Source organism: Sciurus carolinensis, chromosome 1 (genome assembly GCF_902686445.1).
Source record: "Sciurus carolinensis chromosome 1, mSciCar1.2, whole genome shotgun sequence".
Lineage (NCBI taxonomy): Eukaryota > Metazoa > Chordata > Mammalia > Rodentia > Sciuridae > Sciurus > Sciurus carolinensis.
The window spans coordinates 22,450,152-22,472,237 of NC_062213.1; the positions used below are offsets into that span (position 1 = coordinate 22,450,152).

A 22,086-nucleotide genomic window follows, 5' to 3' on the forward strand; every position below is an offset into this window, starting at 1 on the left:
CAGGAAGAGACTCCTAATGACTCAGAAAACCAGGACCAGTCTGCACTGTGGATTAAGACATGAATTCCAAAGTTGCATCACAGAAGAAAGGGAAAGGGGAGAAAGCTCAGGACTTTCATCAGTGCTGGCTTAGAAGTGACACATGTCAATTCCACTCACAGCCTATCAGCCAGAACCAACCATGCAACCCAACCAAAGTGCAAAGGAAGTTAGAAAATAAAGGGGAGCAAATGAAATACTTGTTGAATGCCAACTTTCCTGCAACAGTGTGCCCACCCCCTTAACATGAGTCCTTGCATAGTACATTCCGGAAGATGTTCTTGGTACAGGGAAATATAAAAATACATAAGACAAACTGCCTAATTTTGTGGAAGGTAACTACACGTGGAAAAGAGAGACTGTGTTCCAGTTTTACAGTATCATGGACTGTCCTCTCTTCCACTTTGATTATTATTATTATGCTTCAGTGGTGCCATTTTCAAGATGTCAAAGCATTCTGAAAAAATGAGACTGGGACCTTTCTAACAGCTCTGTGCCCCTCCCTAGGGAGGCAGACTTTCCTCCCGTGCTTCAGCTCATGTCTGCTGGTCCTGAGGTTCAAAAGTCCCTGTGGTTTTAGCAGGGAGGAGGGCAGAGGGAAGGAAGCCCAGCGCCTCCCAGCTGGATTTGTTTGGATTGGCAAGGTCTCCATAAGCAGCCGTGACTCCGGAGCTGCTGGAAAATGAGCTTATCACCCTGGGGGATTGAGTGGGAAGGAGAAGGTCCCAGCTGATAGGATCGGAATGAAAGCTAATGGAAAAATGGGCCTCAGCCTTTTGGAAGGTGAGCAAGAGGAAGATGTGGGGCCCAGCTTCAGGGTGTGAGCAAGCTGTGATTAGCCTCTTCACTCTCCGGTCCCACAGAATGGAAGCTATTGTTCCTTTTCACCCAGGGAGTGGGAAAACCCTGCAGTCAAGTTTCCTTCTTCACAGTTTTCTTCTGAGAGTCACTGGGTTTCCCTCCAGCCTCGAGGAAAGATTATTTCAATGTCTGCCAAAACCTTGCCACTAATCTCTGGGCTGACTTCACCTAATGTGGATTGCTCCTCCAGTACAAACTTTCTTCATTTTCTCCACTGCTCCTGATACTCGTACTAGATATCGTTAACATCCACTTTCACCACCTCTTGTTCCACTTTGCCTTCTATCACGAGGACCAGGAAGCTAAATATTACATTTCCCAGGCTCCCTTGCTGTGAAATTGGGTGCAAATATAGGGTCTGTCACTGCATCCTGCTTTCAAGAGATTGGAAGCGAGGAGGGATATCCTTCTTCAGTGTTGCTATTGTCTGATGCACACGCTCTTCAAATGGGAACTTTGTCATGCAGGTTTGGGAACCAGGCTTGGGGTTATGGGACAGCTGTGCTGGTGAATGTGGTTTCCTGCAGTTTCCTGATCAGAGGTGCAAGAGAGCACGTAAGGCCTGTTGGTGGATTTGTGTGTCCTATTCAGACTATCCTACCAATAATTGTGTAACCCTTCATTTCATTTGAAACCCTGTTATGCTTGAAATATTTTTTGTTTGTTTTGTTTTGTTTTTTGGTACCAGGGATCAAACCCAGAGATGCTTAACTCACTTAGTCACATCTCCAGTCCTTTTTTAAAAAAAATTTTGAGACAGGGTTTCACTAAAGTTGCTTAGGACCTTGCTAAATTGCAGAGGCTGCATCAAACTTGCAATCCTCCTGTCTCAGTCTCCTGAATTGCTGAAATTATAGGCCTGCTCCACCATGCCTGGCTGAAATACTATCTAAATCTGTTCAAGTTGCTATAACAAAACCCTCTAAATTCAGTAAGTTATTAACCACAGAAATTTCATTTCTCACAGTTCTGGAGGCTGGACAGTCCTAGATCAAGGAGCCCCCAGATTCAGTGTCTGATGAGGGCCTACTTTCTGATTCATGAGCAGCACCCTCCAGAACTGTCCGGACATGGTAAAAGGGACAAGGACTACTTTTATAGTGGCATTAATCCTATTCATGAGAGCTTTGCTTCCAAAGGTGCCACCTCCTATTATCCCCACCTTGGAGGTGAGAATTCAGCATATGAACTTCAGGTTATACAAATGTGCATCCCATGCCAAATAGCTACCATGGTTTCGATTTCCTGCTCTTATTGCCTGATTTATGCAGCATCTCTATACACCAAGTCAAAGTCGCCCACACAGTGAGGGTAGAGTCAGGATGCAGATGCTCAGACCCTGTTCTCATCTCTATTCCATGCTGCTTCCTTTCTTATTCTTTGAGACAAAAATCAAGTTTCACCTCCCTCCTCACCACCTCCCTGATTCTTTCATTCCAAACTGATCTCTATCCCACACCTGTTTTTGCTAACTCATCCTGTCTAATGTTGGTATTTAATTTTCCCCTAGTCTTGGCCACACAAAAAGAAAGGATAAAGAAAATGCAAGTTAGCTCTTGTGAGTAACAAAAAAGTTTTCTTCTGCTTATTCTTATTTTTAATTTTTAATTTTTTTTCACTTTTTTATTGGTGCATTATAGTTGTACGTAATGGTAGAATTTGTTGTTACATATCCGTGTATGAACAAAATATAACAATATAATTTGACCAATATCATTTCCTATTCAAGGGTATTCTGAGTATTTGTTGGATGCATGGTCTAACCCACAGAGCACAAGAACACCATCCAGAAGCAAAATGAGTGATATTCAATTTAAGTTGATAATTCTCCTCCAAACCAAATAACTCAATGACTCTAGGGCAATTCTGAACACTACTGGGAGATGGGGGTGTGCACATCCTGCTGGATAAAGAACCTCTATTGGCAATGAAATGGGGAGAAGGAGGAGTCAGAAAGAAACTACCTAGGACTTTCTCATACAGGAGATTCTGGGTTTTCTTCGCTGCTAATTGGTCACCCTTTTGCTTTATTTCCATGTCTCCTATAGTCTCCTTGTGCCATTATTTCACAGCAGACATCAAAGGGACTCTCCCTCCCCCAATGTGCACCTGTGCAGCTGGGCTAGGGGAAGCAGATCCGGGAGCAAAGCTATCAGCCATGCATGCTGCCAGCTTTCTGCAAAGGGAAACTTTGAAGTAATTTTCAAAGGTTAAAGGAAACTTGCCAGTCTGAAAGCCACCAGAAGAATTCTACATGCATTTGACTTCTTCCCATCTAAAGAGGTGAATCCAAAGGCTGGAGAAACTAGCCCACTGGATGGGGAGCACCAGGTAAATCAGAAGTCAGCAATGAGCATTTCAATGGTTATATATGCAACTGGAAAAATTTCTTAGGAGGAGGTGAGGTTAGGACTTCTCCTTCAATTCTACCTTATGATTTTCCCTTGAGACCTGCATCCAAAGTTTGGCACTGGCTCCAACTTCTCAGCTCATAAGAATTGATGTAAGCATCACTAAAACTAGGACTTCAGAATGAAAAGACCAGAGAGGCAGACAGTGTGGGGGACAGAGTGGAAGAGTGGGGAGAAAGGAAAGACGGAGGGGTTACAGGGGAGGAGGTTGGAGGGGAGAACCCCAAGGAGCAGGAAAGCAGACAGAAAGAGCATTTCTGCAGTGGAAAGATCCTTTTCCAAGGCGCGTCTTAAAGCCCAACCTGACAGACTCATAATAGTCACTGCGTGGATCTCTTGTTTTGTCCCCATTAACCAGGAAGTCCTTTATAATTGTTTTTTGTTTTCTCCAGTGTGCTTGCCACTCCTCTGGTCACTGCTATGTGGTCTCTAGACCAGCAGCAGAAGCTGCAAGCTTGTTAGAAATGCAGAATTTCGAGACCTGCTCTGGCCATGCTAAACCAGACTGGGTTTTAACGAGACCTCCCTATGATTTAAAAATTAGGAGGCACTGCCCTACAACCCTAGAAAGAATGAGGAGAGACACTGACAGTGGATAAAGGAGTGAGTTTGTTCTGAGGAGGCTGGTGTGAAGGTGAGTGTGTACTTTGTTCTATTTGTAGGGAGACAAATGAAGGTTAGAAGTAGATGAGCTGATAACGGACTAAAGAGCATCGCCCTCCACAAGCCAGGTTGTACCCTGAGCTAGTGGTTCTCAAAGTTTGGTGTGCATTATTGTCACCTGGAGAGCTCATTAAAACACAGATTGCTGGACCCTCCCCCTGACATTTCTGTCTGGATAGGTCGAGAGTGGGCCTGAAGATCTGCCTATCTAAGCAGTTGCTAGGTGATGCTGGTGGTGTGGGCCAGGGATGACACTTTGAGAACAACAGCCTGCAGCAATGAAGACATTCAGATAAAAGAATCTTGGGTCCTCCAAATTATCTGGGATAATTATGATCGCAAATTCCCTATTGAATTTGTCGTTGGAGACCAGACCACTTTACAGTGACTTCCAGAAAGAGCACCTCCTGGGAAAGCCCGGACACATCTCAGGCAGCTGCATTGGGCTGAGAGCTAATTAGGAGGGAGGCTGGAATGGTCCTGCTTTCCCAGGCGTGTTAGCCAGCAAATGCAGAGACAGTGGGTTGTGGAAGAAAATTATACAGACGAGGCCCGGAGCTGCCATGTCACTGGGGAAGATTTTGCCTTTTCATTACAAGAGAAAGCTAACATTTCCCATCTCTCCTTCCACCAAAAGTAGGCGAGCATAAAACCAAAGTCAATTTCTTACAATTTAGTAACCTCAGTACCAACCAATTATATTTGGGGACATGAGAAACAGCTGTTGTAACATTAGAGCTCGAACAGTTTCATCTCAGCTATTTAAGGGATAAAAGAGCCAATATTTTCATTCCCTTGTGATATTATCAAGACATGATAAACAACCAAGACTATAGTATTAATTACATTAATTTGGAGAGGAGAGAGACCACTTTAATTGCTCCAAGCTGGAGAATAATTTTTTATGGGCAGACAATCATTCCATAAATTCACATTAGAAAGGGTACTTTGTCTTATTCTATCAGCTGCAGAACTACTGGAAGCAGAAAACAACCACCATCCTCTTTTAAGGTGGACTTCAATAGAAAAATCATTTCTCACTGTCACCATGTATCCATTATTGAACCCTGACACGTTGAGTTATTGGTAAAAAGAAGTATAAGGAAGGTATTTTTCCTAAAAGAATTTATGGTGTAAATAAGAAAGTAGGACTGACACAGCTAGATTTAAATACTTACTTATATATAAAAAAGTGAATATAAAAATGTGTTGCTTCCCTTTCACGGTTAAGAAGACCAAATGAATGATGGACATCAAAATGCTTTATTAGCCATATTGCTCTATAAAAGCATCAGAAAAAAGGGAAATGTCATTTATTAAGCACCTTCTCTTCTGAGCTAGGTGCTCAACTTATATTGTCATATTTTATTATCCATTAGAAGTCTTAGAAAGAGAAATACAAACATTAAAGAGAATGGAATAAGTAAACAGTGAAAACGCCAATTTTGTCAATGTAGAAATTATGCAGTTAAAACCATATGGCTCATATTAAGTACGATGATATGATACACTACACACCACAAGTATCCTCTCTCGCCCCCAGAACACACGATACGTATTTGTTTACCTGGTAGGTAGTCATAGTCTGAAACCAACTAAGCAGATACCAACAGTTTCGAAATGAAAATATATTCAAGTATATCTAGTCTACCCAGGCGCCTGAATTAAACATTACATTGGGTTCCAGTGCTTGTTTGGGACGAGAGAGGACATATGAATTGCCCTGAGGAATTCCAGGTGTTCCAGCAAATAGCTCCTAGGAGATGTTGGATGAGCCAAGTGTTGCTGTGGCTTTTAACTAATCATTTATAATCTAGGGCCCAAAAACTCCATGCAGGATTCTAGAAGTAGCTGTTCTAGAAGCTTCCCATGAATAGTGCTAATCACGTCACATTTGCCAGGTTGCCCTGCACATGTGTCCACAGTTACTGTAGAGCCGTTGTGGGGACTGCTCTGGAAACTTGAGTTGAGGGTGGAGCAATATGATATGGAACTAACCACAATAGTCACACTAAGGAAGAAGGGCTGAGAAGAAATTGAGAATGCTCTCAGATTGTGCTCCCTGGTCGCTGGAACCAGGCAGACTACTGTAAGTAGGGAGCACTTACCAGAAATGATTGCCAAGGTCTGAACCACAGAGTTCCTTTAATGTAGAAATAGTTTCATTACACAAATGTCCAACAGGAAAATTGCTTGAATAAAATGTGGAACAATGATATGAACACAAAAGACCATGCAGCAGAACCGTCTATATCATTCTGGAATAATGTATAAAATATACTGTAGGGAGAAAATTTCAATTACAAAGTAATATTGTTCAATGTGAGCTCACTTTTATTTTAAAATGTATGAATATGAATGGAAGAAATGATGGAAATATATGTGGAAATATTAACTTTGGTTATCACTTGATAATGGATATAGGTCATTTTTATTTTCTTTTTGCTTATCTATGTTTTCTGAATTTTCTATAGTACTGTTTAACTTGTAAAAAATATTTTTTTCTGAACAAATGTCATTTCTCTTATCACCAGGATAAACAACATGTATTGAAAGCTCACCACCGCACAGAGTGCTTTTACTTTTGTTAGGTCATTTTCTTCGTGTGATGATGCCTTTGCAAGGTAGAAAGTGTCAGTCTGAGGAAGCAGTCCAATCAACATTAATTGTAGAATTTTGTGTGTTCTTTATACTACTCCTAAGCCATTTGGAAATTTGCTTCTTCCTGATTTCTTACTACAGACTTTATTTTGGAAACAAGCCATACGATTAGAAAGAAGATGAGTTGGGGAAGAAGATACTGGTATAGATAATGCCATGGCTAAAGATATTGACAGGTGTATGTTTAAACTTGTCCCAGAGTCTGAATTACCCTGACCAAAACAGCTTTTTCTAGGGGAAGGCAAATGGAAATTATATGAATAATATTAAAATTGCTTTTGAAAAATTACCTTTGTCTTAGTTTAAATATAAAAAGAGGGACACCATGGTCTATACTTAAAAAGCTAGATACCCTGTGGACCTGGAACTAGCAACTGACACCAGACTAAGATCCATCAAGAGACCTTAAGCATGTCCATACCCAAATGATCCCTCCAAATGCAACCTCCTTCTGTGTTATGATGCCCCAGGGAGACAATGATATGAATGTCATCCAAATTTGCTGTTGGTTTGTTGTCAACCAGTATTTAAGAGCTTAATTGTCATGAACACTTAGATCAGTGCAGAAGCAGCTGTCTGGGGCTGGTGCCTTCTTCCGCTAACACAATCCAAATTGTGTTTGGGTCTTGAGCAACAACACACAGAGAAGCAGACTCAGCTGTGGTAGAGTACTTTTAGCCTAAGCCAATCATGACCATTGTATTCTCATTTGCTGGAGATTGTGAGCCATGTGATAACTTCTGGTCAATGAAGTGTAAGGAGAACTCAGTGGGGTGAGGGTCGGAGGACAATTTTCTTCTTTGATAAGAAAGAGCACAGCACAAAGGGAAGTCTCTGTGGCTTCCTTTTCTTTCTGTTTTTGCTTAAGTTTATTTAAGAACAAGATGCTTGGAGGTGGGACACTAGTGCAGACCTCACAGACAGACACGATAGAATTGGAAAACAGAAATCATCAAAACCCAGATTCTTAATAATGGTGGGAACCTGACACAGCAACCAATGCCTGTCTCTAGACCACCAGTTAAGCCACTTTTAGTTGGGAAATGCTTTGTAAGCCAGTCAGAGAAAGGAAAAATGTAATTTTCCTTGGTCATATTTTGTTAATCTGTTTTTTAAAGTTTGCCCTTTATAACCATTTAAGTCATCAAATTAGAAACTAACAAATGCATCATTTCATGTTTGCCTGCAGACACTGAAAGTCATCTCTGCAGGAAGACAAGAACTCTAAGGAAACATAGATGCCTTCCACTAATGATGTTTTATTCACACTATGCTTGGCTGGACGCATCCCTGCAGTTGGAGGAGAAAGAGGGAGAAGATGACCTTTTCTCTGTTGCTTACAGGTGGTATCAATGCTGCTAATCACTTGCATTTTCTGAGTTATTGGAAGAAGACAATAGATTCCAAAGAAAAGGGTAAAAATGGTTTTCTTTGACAGTATAATTTTGTAGTAAGTTTCATCTGTTCTTGTCTCCAAGAGAAACCTTTATTTTAAGAGATCTGCAGTAGGGGACACTTTATTGATGACATTGGCCATGAAGCAGAGGAGATGCACACACAGACAGCCTTAGGCTTGGACAGCCAGCCTCCAAACCCTGCCTCCTCAGGAGGCCAGGCCAGACTGCATTAGGAGATGCGCAATGCAGGACTTAGTCTTGGTTTCTTGGTCATGGGACTGCTTTGTTACTGCAAAGACATCACCCTGGGAAAGCTAATGATCTCTCCTAGAGCCAAATAAATTGCATACACAGGTGAAGGATTTAGTTTTGAAAATTAGTTCCAGTCAGTAGTAAACCTATTGAGAATAAGGCAAATGGGCTCACAGAAATAATATAGCAATTCTAAATGTGTGCCTCCCTTTACTGATTACAAGCAACACTGAAATACAAATGAGAGTGAATTTGTTGTAATGAAATGTCCATTTTCCTTTTGGCCTGTATATTTCAAAGATGATTTATCAGGCTGATTAATTTTCAGGTAATGTTTGCTTCCAAGCTTTCAACTTAAAAATTTCTTTTCCTTTCCCAAACTTTCCCCCACCCAAATTCAACTTACATCACATTGTATGACAAGGTTATTAGAGGGATTCATTCACTCTTTAATTCATTTGCCACATATTTAATGGGCACTTATAGTGTATTGGGGACTATGCTAAATCTCCTGGGTCCTCAGAAAGTTAATGTTCCTTCTGAGATTTCTATTATGTTGTGGTGTTACATATAATTTTTAAAAGAAAATTTTAAGCATGTCCCACCCTTAATTCCAATGGCTTGGGTGGCTGAGGCAGGAAGATCACAAGCTCAAGGCCAGCCTTGGCAATTTAGCAAGGTCCTAAGCAATTTAATAAGAACCTGTCTCAAAGTAAAAAATTAAAAATAAAAAGGACTGGGGATATAGCTCAGTGGTTACGCACCCCTAGGTTGAATCCAAAGTGGGGAAAAATGTTTCTAAGAGGACCCAAGTGCAGAACAAGGAAATGTAAGATGTGTAGTATATATTATTACATCACTTCAATCAACGATTGAAAAAGAGATGAACAGCATTACTGCCAAGGCATGGGCGAGGCACATGGGGCACACCAGAGGGTTTGACCCACTTCACATTTGAAGCCTTCCATTCAAAACAGATTTCTTTTCTTTTTTAAAAATTTGTTTGACATTTTTATTTGTTCTTTGTATGTATACATGATAGTAGAATGCATTTTGACACATTATACATACATGGAGTATAACTTCCTATTCTTGTGGTTGTATACAATGTGGAGTTATGCCAGTCTTGTATTCATATATAAGCATAGGAAAGTAATGTTGGTTCGTTCTACTGTTCTACTGTCTTTCCTATTCCCACCCCCGCTGCCTTCCCTTCATTCCCCTTTGTCTAATCCAATGAACTTCTATCCTATTTCGTACTCCCCACCCCTGCTTATGTGTGTTAGCATCTGCAGATCAGAGAGAGCATTCCGCCTTTGGTTCTTTGGAATTGGCTTATTTTGCTTATCATGATATTCTCCAGTTCCATCCATTTACCAGCAAATGCCATAATTTCATTCTTCTTTACAGATAAGTGAGTAATATTCCAGTGTATATGTACCACATTTTCTTTATTCATTCATCTGGTGAAGGGCACCTAGGTTGGTTCCACAGCTTAGCAATGGTGAATTGAACTGTTAGAAACATTGATGTGGTTGTGTCGCTGTAGTATACTGATTTTAAGTCCTTTAGGTATATACCAAAGAACAGGATAACTGGGTCAAATGGTGGTTCCACTCCAAGCAAAACAGATTTCTTTTTTTTTTCAATGTATTTTCAATTTAAAAAAATGTTTTTTGCAAAATGAATTTCTTTACAAAATAACCCATTTTTAGTCAGGATTCAATAAGCAAACTTGCTTTTTTTTTTTTTTTTTTTTTTTTTTGATGGCACTGGAGACTGAACCCAGGGCCTTGTGCATGCTAGGCAAGCACTCTACCAACTGAGCTACATCCCCAGCCCCTAAGACAACTTGTTTTAAAGGAGGACTTGGTTTAGACAATATATGTGCTCTATTTTATTTTAATTGGCTTTTCTTAAGGATATGGCTTTATTCATTTAGCCATTCACTAAGAGGACATTTATACATACCATTTGTGGCATGTAGGTGGGACAAGAGAAGAAGCCAGAATGGACTTGAAGGGAAGAAAGGTGACAGCTGGCAAGGGAGATCAATTTTCCAAATTGGTGGCTGAGAGAATATTTAGGAGTTGGGGCCTTATAAATTTGAAAATCAATTTCCAACCTCAGATTAAGAGACCCAGTGGTACACAGCCACTTTCTTTCCAATGAAGGGAAGAATTTCAATGCCACATTCAAATCAGTAAGCCAACTTCCTGCTGGGAACATCCCTTTCAGCATAACACTCATGATCTGATTTAGGATCATGCATTTGCACATATGCAAACACACACATGTGCTATATACACACTCATGTAATATATTGGGGGATTTCTGGAAATCAATTTATGGTTTAGCCAGAAAGACTAACAGTGATAATGTGCTTGAACTGTAAAGAAACCCTTCCCTGGCCATCTTATTCAAGATACCCTGAGAAAGACTGGGATACCAAGAGACTCAGAGACCTAAGCACGTGTATAGTGAGGCACGTAGAAGGTCCTAGAAGATGTCAGAATGTGACAAAGGGGCATTTATTTTAAGGGTGTGGGGAGACAAATAAATTAGTCTGTAACTGGATTCTTCATTTAGGGGCGAGGAGTTCAGAGGTTCATGGTAGTTGTATGAGGAGTGTGTGTGTGTGTGTGTGTGTGTGTGTGTGTGTGTTTTAAAAACATAAGTGGAGAACAAGGAGAGAGAATTATTCCTGACACACCAACGTACAATAAGCACTTATATTTAGTAATGTTCTTGGTCTCCCCGCACCCTGAACAGCTGCTCAGCTCCAGCAAACATTCCTCCTTCCCCCCAAGGAAAGACTGCCAGGGAGAGCGCTGTCCCATCAGACAATGGGGGGGTCAAACCCAGCCCAAGGTAGGAAGCCAGTTCAGAGGAGTTGCTCCCAGGACATTGCACTGTCCTGTTTATTTAGACAGGAAGGGCAAACTTGCTTTAACCTGGTCAGTCTCTTACAGACCCCGGTGGAGTTAATCCATTCCTCTTACTGTGTCTTCTGAAGAGCAGCAAGGGGGAAAAAGAATCTCTCAAAATCATTCCTCTCTACTCTGAGTCTGTGACCTATGAGGCAAGGTTTTGGCTGTTCTGGAAAAAGGTTGTGGAACACCTGGAGGTGGAACCTGTAGGAAGCAGAAGACAGAATGTAGCTACTTTGGGTCGGCCCATAGGATTCCAAGGAGTGTCGTGGTGGAGTCCTGGTTTCCTATGTTCTGTCTCCTTCACAGTTTCTGACAGGAACCTTGGAGGTGCAAGTGGCAGAGGACAGCCAGGGTAACCTGTGATCCAATTAATGATATTGTTCTTCGGTTCATTCATTCGTTGGCTTAGGCATTACAGTGGATTGGTGCCATGTGGGGGGTCCTCTCTATCAGTGTCAGTGCCACTTGGGAGCTTGTCACAAATACTAATTCTTGAGTCCACCCCACACTACTGCGGTAGGCAGTCTAAAACTAGGCAAATGTGATAGGATGTCACTTTTGAGGTGAAGTTACATAAAGACTTGGTGCAGTCTTGGTGTTGCTCACTCCCTTGCATGAGGGCAGCCAGCTTCTATGCTGTGAATAGCCTTTTGAGGATGCCCAGGTGACAAGGAACTGATGTTTGCTGCTGAGGGCCAGTGAGGACCTGAGGTCTGCCAATAGCCAACATACCATTGGTTCCTCCCTAGTCAAGCCCTGAGCTGACCATAGCTCCTGGGAATCCACAGTGGAGCATCTGAAAGATTGAGCCAGAGAACCTAGTTAAGCAGGGTCTGACCTACCGGGATCCTGAAATAAGAAGTGTTTGTTATTTCAAGTCTCTAATTTTGGATTAATTTATTAAGCACCATTAGATGACTAATACAACTACAAACTATGCAAGTGGGAACCTGGAATGTGTATTTAACATGTTCTCCAGGTTATTCTCGTGCAAGTAGTTTGAGAAGCACTTGTGTGACTAAGTCAAGAACAAGGGCTTTGGAGCCAAAATTGCCTGAGTTCAAATCCTAGCTCAACTACTTCCCAGCTATAGAGGCTTGAGTGCGTTTCTTACCTCTCTGAGCCTTAATTCCTTCTGTAAAATGTCACTAATAATAGCCCATACTTTTAGGATTATAAAGAGGATGAATTAGATTAATATAGCTGAAGCACTTAGTCTATTGCCTGGCGATAGCCAGCACAATAAATTCAGTGATGATTCATTCATTCGACAAACATGTATGGAGTACCAACCAAGGGTGGGCATGGTGCTAGAGGCTGGTGTTACAAAGATGAATAGGACATAGTCCACCTCTCCTGGCACTATTTTCCTACAGGGAGCCAGACATATAAAAGAATAAGCACACTAAAGGGAAAAAGATGCTAAGACTGACTGCTGCACAGAGTACAGCCCAGAAGATATCAGTTCTGTCCTGGACGAAGGCATTCAGGAAAGGCTTGGCATATGGACAACTTAGAGGTTGAAAAGGATGGAGGGTATGGACTGATCCCCCCAGCACCTCCCCTCCATTTTTCTGAGTCTCAATGGCTTTATATGGGTAACAGTTCAACCTACTGTCACCTACAGCTTCCTCAGATGGGAGTCGCTTGAACCAGGGCCTGGGCATGTCATTCACAAGACTCCATCTTCTGGATTCTCTTTCGTGCAGCCTGGTCCTTAGCCTGAGGGTGTTGGTATCTGCTCTTCCTTCTCTCTCCTCCTCACTGTTTTTAGTAGTGCCTCCATTTCTGAGCACTTTCAACATCCTGAGCAGCACTAGCATTTAGACTTACTTTGTTTACTTGTTCATCTTCTTCTCCCTAAGTGTACTTTAATGTAATATTAAAGTATGGGGTAAAATTGCTTTGCACCATGACACATAGTAGGCATTCAATAAATATTTGTTACTAAATGGATAAATAGATGAATGATCCTGATATATATATATATATATATATATATATATATATATATATATAAAAGTACTTCAAAACTTCAGTATGAAATGTCAGTCTTAACTAGGAAGGACATTAGGACATTAATTAAATTCTGGAAGACATATCTGCTGAAAAAAAACAGAATGTGAAACCAAATCATACTAAGGGACTTGCTAGACAATTGGAGAGGGATAGGGGCATGAGAAGTCATCACAATATTTAATATTCACTAAGTACTTCCTATGTACTGGTACGATGTTAAGTGTTTTAATGCATAAACATCTGAAGTAGTAATCATCATTCTTTCTAGGGGGGAATGTTGCATATGGGAAAACTGAGGTTTAGAAGCTTTAAGTAACTTGCCCAAAGTCACAGTCAGTATGGTGCAGAGCCATAATTAAACTCAGGAGCTCAGACTCCAAAGTTTTTGTGTTTAATCCATATACATCCTGCCTCCAACGATACGCGACTCAACTAGGTACATATGCTGCACAAATAGAAGTATGTACACTTGAATGACCATATGACACTGTGACACCAGACCAAAGAAATACCAGAAAGGTTTCTCAAAGATGCTATCCATGGATACAGAATAGGCTGTGGCCAGTGATTGCTTATTCATGGGGCCGCTTCCCCCACCCAGGACTCCCATGCCGTTTGTAGTCAGGGGCCCCATAAAGTATCCCATTGCCTCCAATTGATGAGTGTGGTCTCTTCCTAAACTCAAAGGATTAGCATTCTCCTTGTCAAGGCTGTGTGTAATTTACTGCAATTGGCAGTTCCTGTTGCAAGGAATTCCAAGATCAGACAAGCCAAGCGGGTGACAGGTCAGATCAGAGCTCAGATGGAGAAGTTGTTGGAGGCGGAGTGGAAAAGGGTCATGAAGTGGGGGCAGGGGACGGCTTACAAAGCATCCCGTGCCTTGTGCCTGCAGCAGGCATTGATTGAGGGTTCCCATTAGCAACAGGTCTCCACAGGCCAAACAAGAACAAAAAAGGAAGCAGGCTTATCCAGTCATAAACAGGACTGAAGTCTGCATTTTTCTGCATCATGAGGAATTATTGGGCCAGCAGCTAGGTAGGCTGAAATTCTCAGTAGGAAAGAACAATTAGGAAAACTGTGAATTTTGCCTCTGTGAGCAATTCCCTTCTCAGGGATTATTTGAAGCCAGGATGGATATTTTTAGTCTACTTTGGTGAGATTTAAATATTCAGATTTTCAGAGAGATAAGGCTTACGCTGAAATTTACACATAAACGTATCAAGGTATATTGAATTTATTAGGCATTTTCATACCTTTTGCCCAATAGTTCCTGAGCTGCCTGAACTTCTGCCATGCGATGAGTCTCTGGGAAATGAAGGTTGCAGTGTTCAGAGGGACAAGCGGGCAGGCTGAGTGGCTGGGGAGTTGCTCTACTCGGATAGATGGAAAGTTAAGTTGAATTTATAATTTGAGGAACGGCTTTGCTTGTTTGGATGGCAAGTCTTCAGCATGGTGATTTACCTAGGCCAAGGAGAATCCCTAGTCATGCAGATGTTTCTAGTATGTGTGCATTTTTACCTATTTAGAAAGACTTCAGGCTTCATGAAAATGACTTCTTAAGACCTCAAGAATCCAGGATCCTGAGAAAGAGAAGAAATTAAACCAAAGAGTGAGCCTTGGCACATCCAAGGGTCATTCAGTTAACTAGTTCTGTGGTCCATCTTATCAGTGTGCAAAAAAAAAAAAAAAAACAGGCAACCCCACACACTACACACGGATCATCAACTATAAATGATTTGGACAATCTTGAAAGGCACTTAACTCACTGAAGTAGGACTGGACGTGATTTAACCTCACTTGAGTCAGCTGGCAGGTACTTAAAGATCTTCCAGGGTCTCCTGGTTGTCGTTGTGAGCACCCATAATTATTGGACCATAATAGCATAGAAGTGCTAGACGATACAAAATTGTTTTCAGTTGATGGAATATAAGACAAACTTCATTCTACTGGACAGCAAAAGTTAAAGATGGAAAGAAAAAGTCCGGGCAGTGTTGACGGACCATTGCATAATGAAAAGAGTTCAAATCCAATGGGAGCAGTGGAGCTGGCTTGTGGGTGATGTCCTGATGTCATCACCTTCAGTACTTGACATTTTCCATTTCTCCTTTTCTGTCACTTACTCCATCTATAAATGGATCTACAGATGTTAGTAGGGACCCACACAAGTGTAGCCACTTCCTCCTCTTGCAAATTATAACACAAGTCAGTTTTATTGTGATTATTTCTTCCCAAGTCTGTTTCTCCTCCTGTTGTGTGAGGCCCTGGGAAGAAGGGGCTGTGTGGCATATACCTTCTTAAAGGAATGCAAGTCTTTGAAGAGAACAGAAGCTACCAAAAGAAGCAGGCAGGGAAGGACTTCTGTATCTTCCACCAGGGGTCAGTAAAACTTTGGTGAGACTCCCGGGATGACATCCCAACTCAGAGAAGGGCAACTGCTTTGTCACCATTTATCCCTCAAAAAACACCCACCAACAAGAAGCTGTCCTGTCTCTGGAAATGGCAGCCACTCCAATTTGTTAAACACACCACAGACACAGCTAAATATGACTTAGACGGGCAAGTCCGTGCATCAAGCACAAGAGCCAACATCACAGAATTCTCAGCTTCAAGGTGCAGTTTTGAAAAACTTGAAGCAAGCTGTGCTGCCCGGTTAGCCATCACTTGCTGTTTGTCCAGTGACTAGCACTTGCGGACTCTGTCATTGTTTCTACAGCAAGAAAACGGGATGTGATGTTTCCCTTCTCGTCCTGACTTGCCACTGTCCTAACGTACTCTTGTCCTTAGTGTAAGGAGTAAAGACTTTCAAACCCAAGTACTAGACATGTACCCCTGACTCCCAGAAGCTAGAGTGGGCTGTTAAAAGTGGAAATCAGATCATATCACTCCCCTTCTTAAAAACCTCCAAGCCTTCCAGGGTGCGTGCTCGACAGGCTTCCTGCAGCTTCTCTGACCTCACCTCCTGCCCCTTGTCCCTGCAGTCACTAATACTCCAACTGCAGTCGCCTTTTTGCTGATGCTCTAACTCAGTAGTTAGTGTGCTCCCTGGGTCTGTGATCTTTGCCTGGGAAGTTGTTAGAAATGCAAATTACAGTGCTGGGCTCAGTGGCACACACCTATATTCCCAGGGGAGGCTGAGGCAAGAGGAGTTCAAAGCCAACCTTAGCAAAAGCAAGGCACTAAGCAACTCAGTGAGACCCTGTCTCTAAATAAAATACAAAATAGGGCTGGGGACGTGGCTGAATACCCCTGAGTTCAATCCCAGAACAAAAAAAAAAAAAAAAATTCAAATTACAGGTTTACACCCCTCCTGATTCAGAAACTCTGGGGTGAGGACTCAGAAGTCTGTGTTTTGCCCAGCCCATCAAGTGGTTCTGATATCTGCTGAAGTCTGAGAAACACTTTCCATTCTTCTATTTCTGCCTCACGATCTGCTGCACTGGCTAGACCCTTGACCTGGTACACTCTTCTTAAGACTCTTCCCTTGCTGGTCATATAACAACTAAAATGTCACCTCATTAGAGAGACCTCTTCTGACCATCCTATTTCAAATGAGCTTCCCTATTCTTCCTCATCCCCATCCATACCATTATCTTTTTGATTTCTCCATAGAATTATCGAAGTTATCTTGCTCATTCATTGTTATTTTAAAATCTAATATCCCCATTTGAATGACAGAAAATATCTCCTATCTTTTATACAGTTGAACCCAGTACCTGAAATAGTGCTTTGTCCCTCATATGTTCTTAATAACACTTTCTTAATGTCTATGAGAGTTTTTGAATCAGTCTGTCTTGAAGAAGGAAGATAAATTAGGTTCTGTAAAGGAACCTGCAGTCTTGTGGCAAGGTCTCAGTGTGGAGCTAGAAGATGGGAGTCAAATTCTAAATTTACAATTTGAAAATCATCTGACCTTGGGCAAGTCAATTAACTAGGTTGGTGCATCTCAACTGGAGATGATTTTGCCTCCTAGGAGTATTTGACAAAGTTTGGAGAAATTTTTGGTGTCACAGCTGGGTGTGCAGGTGGGAGCAAAGAGTTCTATTGTCACCTGGAGGGTAGCGGCCAGGAAAGCGGCTAACACTCTACAAGCACAGGGCTGCCCCTTATAGCAGCAAATCATGTGGAGCAAAATGGCAACGGTGCCCAGGCCTAGAAACCCTGAACTATGGCCTCATTTTCTCCCTCGTAAAACAGGGGAAAATATTCTCTTTCTACTTTCAAGTGTTCTGGTGACACTCCAGCAAAACCCTCATCAAGTGAATGAGTGTTTTGTCAATGAGGAAGGACTACACACAGCCCCAGGTCTGGCACCATGCCTGGTACAGAATAGCTGCTCAATAAATATTTGTCCAAATAATGTGTGAATGAATTGCTGGGTCCAGTTTCCGGTTCCTCACTTGTTGCAGTGGATAAGGACAATGCCTGTGTCCTAGGGACCTTCCTAGGATCAAAAAGATACTGCCTGTAAAGCCCTGGTCCAGGATTTGACACATGGGTGTTAAATTTCCCTGCTTTGACCTTGGCTAGCTGTCCTGCCTGGCTGCCCTGGGGAAACCTGGTGGGGCTTCTCATTTCCACTGTGCTCCTTCCCTTCTTGGTGGGGTTTCTGTTCTCTCAAGCTTCTCTCCTGCTCAGCCCAGTTTGTCTACACAGGGCATCCTTGACTGAGCTGGAAGGACATCAGCAAGCTGCACTTGGTGTTTTCTGGACAAAACCCTCCACATGGAACATTCAGAACAATCTACTCCTGATTTCCCCAAGATCCTGGCAGAGAAGGAACTGGAACTGAAGGACTGGGAGAATAAGCCCTAGGACCTTTCCTCTCTCTGTGGCTGTTCCCACCAGGCTTCCTGCCCCATGGGTGCAGGGAGATGTCTGTGGTAGATTGAAGCTTTTGTCATTTAGAAGCCCAGGCCTCAGCCTGAGGAAAGGCAGGAAGGAAAAATGAGGAGAACACAAAAGGACCTGGCACCTGACTGAATTGTCTGGGCCCTGTGCAATGGGCCCCAGAAATTTCCCTACTTGCCCTCCTGGTCCCACCCTAAATGAGCCTGCCAAACCAACTCATCCCATGACTTGGCCCTGCTGAACCCTATAAAACTCAGACCCGTGTAGCCCATTGCCATTTTCTCTCCCAAAAATGTGACCCTCCGTTGCTTAATAAAAAGCATTGTTGATCAATTGAGATCTGTCCCTGTTTCGGTTATTTTTAATTTCAGGAACCTGGCCTGCTATTTCCCAGTTGGGAATCTCTCCACTTCTCCAGGATGCCCCAACATTCCTTAATGTGCTGGTCTTTTCCTATCTTTTACAGCTACACCCAGAAGTTTCCATGTCTTTTTAAGAGGTGGGAATGTTTACTGTTAGAGACACGATCACATATCACCCAAACATGAAAATGTGCCCCTGTCAAATAAATATTGTGCAAAATTTTATGAAGATTGGTTACATTTTAGAGCATTTAAACATTTATTAGTTTGGTAGTTTGGTTTCATATTTTGAAGCCAATTTTTTTTTTCTATAGCCAGTATAATTATAGACCCTTGAAAAGGATTTGTGTCTAATGTACTGCACACAATAAAAAAAAAGTCTCCTTTTCCTGTCTTCCATGTACGTACCTTCCATGTACGAGAGTACATCTTTTCCTGTTCACTTATACTAGTCGAAGATATTCTAGAATTGATAAAGCATCTGGAAAATGGTCGTGTAGTTTGTGTAGGATGGTGAAACTCCAAGTATTCAATGCTGTCGAATTGCAAATGTGATCTCATTTAGTTGTGCACCTATTTACCCAAGACGGTGACGATTAGCTGATCAGATCCTAGACCTGTCACATGCATTGCGGACTGAAAAGGGCTCTCTTGTACATTATCCATTTTTCTCATTTGAAGTTTGCAGTAACCCAGGGAGCTAAGCATGATATGCGTCATAGCGACTCCTGAGTTTACCAATGAGAAACTGAGGCTTAGGGAGGCAAAGTGACTTGCTGGGATAAAAACCCTCCACATGGAGCTCAAGGTTATAGATGGCAGAGTCAAGAAGAGAACGCCCATCCTTGGAGTTCTCATGTGTCATGCTTTTCTTGGGTCTTTAGTCAGCCCTGAGGATGAATTACTCCTGGAAAAATAAATTCAGGACAACTTGAATGATTGAGATACTTAGCTTTGTGTACGTGTGTGCCGTGCATACCCATGTGTGTTATAACAGAACTCTGGCATTGAATAATCTCTTCTTTGTCCCACAGACAATGGCCTCAAAGTAATTAGTTCAACAAGTATTTATTTAGTGACAAGCACTATTGTATTGCTGGTGGTAGACCAGTGAGCAACAAAAGCAAATTCTTGCCCCATGGAGCTCACATTCCAGATGTAATAGATAAAGTTAACGAATCAGTATGTATATTATGTCAGGGGCTAATTCATGTAAAGGGGAAAGTAAAGCAGGATGAGGAGATAGGAAAATAGGGGAGGTGTTGCTATTTTATTTATGGTGGCCAAAGAAGACCTCAATAGTAAGATGGTATCTGAGAAGAGACTTGAAGGAAGTGAGGATGTGTTCCTTGTGAGTACCGGGAGAAGACTGGCAGAAACAGTGTGTGCAAAGGCCCTGAGACAGACCTGTTTGGCACATCTGAGAAAGAGCAAGGAAACTAGGTGAGAGGGTCTGCTGAGAAGAGTTAGGGGGTAGTAAGGAAAGATCTGGTAGGACCTTGTAGATCACTGTAAAGCTTTCATTCTTCACCTGAGAGAAAAAGGGATCCCTTGAGGGCTCTACCCAGAGGAGTTATGGGAATTGACATATGTTGGTTGAAGGATTTACAATGGCCTAATTTGAGTTCTGTTAAGATAACTTTAGTAATATTTCCATTCAAAGGAAAGACCTAGTCTTGTGTTGAAGCACTATTACAGGTCTTTCTTTTTTATTTTTATTTTATTTTATTTTATTTTTTTGGTGGTGCTGGGGATCGAGCCCAGGGCCCTGTGCTTGCAAGGCAAGCACTCTACTGATTGAGCTATCTCCCCAACTCTCTTTTTTTATTTTTATACTCCAGTTTTCTTGGAGCATAATTGACAAATTAAAATCGTATACATTAGGGCTGGAGTTGTGGCTTGGTGGTAGAGCACTTGCCTGGCATATGTGAAGCCCTGGGTTCGATACTCAGCACCACATATAAATAAATAAATAAAAAAAAAGATCCATTGATAACTAAAAAAAATTGAAAAATGGAGGAATATTTAAAAATCATACACATTTAAGGCATATAACATGCTTTGATTTATGCGTACATTGTGAAATGAATACCCTAATCGACGTAATTAATACACCTGTTACCTCAGTTATTTTTTTCATGCATGTGATGAAAACACTTCAGATCTACTGTCTTAGTAAGTTCTAAATACAAATGGTCCTCCCACTTAGGATGACTTGACATAATGATTTCTTGACTCTGTGGTGGTGCAAAATTGATACACACTTAGCAGAAACCATACTTTGGATTTCGAATTCTGATATTCTCTCAGGCTACAGATGTGCAGTAGGATGGTAGCTAGAGACACTAGGCAGCAGCAGCCAGCCCTGCCGTCAGAGATGAACCACAGAGGCAAACAGCCCACATCCTACAGGACGCTGTGTTGCTAAGTCATGATGCTCAGTGGGGCAGGTGTGTTAAATGCATTTTCAATTTAGGATGTGTTCAGTTTACAATGCATTTAGGGCCTAACCAAAATCAAAAGTCGAGGAACATCTGCATACAATACAGCACTGCTAACTGCAGTCACCATGCCTTGAGTTAGAGCCCCAAACCTTCATCATCTTTTAACAGAAACATGCCTTTTGGCCAACATCTTTCCATTTCACCCTCAGTCCCTGGCAACCACCACTCTGCTCTCTCTTCTATTGGTTTGACTCTCATCTTATTATTTATTATTTTGTATGAGTGTCAGAGCATTAAACCCAGGGCCTTAAGCATGTTGGACGGGGGCTCTATCACTAACCCATACCCCCCAGCCAGGTTTGACCTTTTCAGATTCCACATAGAAGTCAATCATGCAGTGTTTGTCTTTCTGCACCTCTTTTAATTATCTTAGCATATTGTCCTCTAGGTTCAGCCATGTTGTCTCAAATGGAAGGAGTTCCTTCTTATTATTATTTTACTTTTTTGACACTGGGGATTGAACCCAGGGGCTCTTTACCACTGAGCTACATCCCCAGTTCTTTTTATTTCTTTTTATTGGCTCTTTGCAAAGCTACGAGGGTCTCACTAAATTGTTGAGGCTGGTCTCAAACTTCCCATCCTTTTCCCTCAACTTCCTGAGCCACTGGGATTATAGGCATGTGCCATCACACCCCACTGATATTCCATTTTATATAAACACATGTGATCCATTCACCAGTGAAACAGACACTTTGGTTGAGTCTGTATCTTGGCCGTTGTGAATAACCCAATGAGTATGGAGTGCAGATATCTCTTTAATACAGTGATTTCATTGCCATTGGATATATACTCAGAAGTTGGATTGTTGGATCAGATGGTAGTTTTATTTAATTTTTAAAGGAACATCCATACAGTTTTCCTTAATGGTTGTATCACCTTACAGTCCCGCTGACAATGTACAGGGATTCCCTCTTCTCCACTCTCAGCACTTGTCACCTTGTTTTGATACTAGCCATTTTAAAGGGCATGCAGTAGCATCTCATTGTGGTTTTGTGTTCTCTGATGATCAGTGATATTGAGCACCTTTTCATATACCCACTGGAGCCATTAGTATGTCTTCTTTGGAAAAGGTATACTTAAACTCTGTGTTCATTTTTAATTTTTTAACCCCTTATTTGCTATATGACTTGCAAATT

General features: G+C 41.8%; 1 long non-coding RNA gene across 1 annotated transcript; it reads left to right on the top strand.

Moving 5' to 3' along the window:
- The first annotated feature begins 2,966 nt into the window (after nucleotides 1–2,966).
- LOC124958261 (uncharacterized) lies at nucleotides 2,967–18,371 on the top strand. The gene is made up of 4 exons (XR_007103858.1): nucleotides 2,967–3,183; nucleotides 3,856–3,945; nucleotides 7,825–7,978; nucleotides 17,890–18,371. It is a non-coding gene; the product is annotated as an uncharacterized LOC124958261 (long non-coding RNA).
- The last annotated feature ends 3,715 nt before the right edge of the window (nucleotides 18,372–22,086 follow it).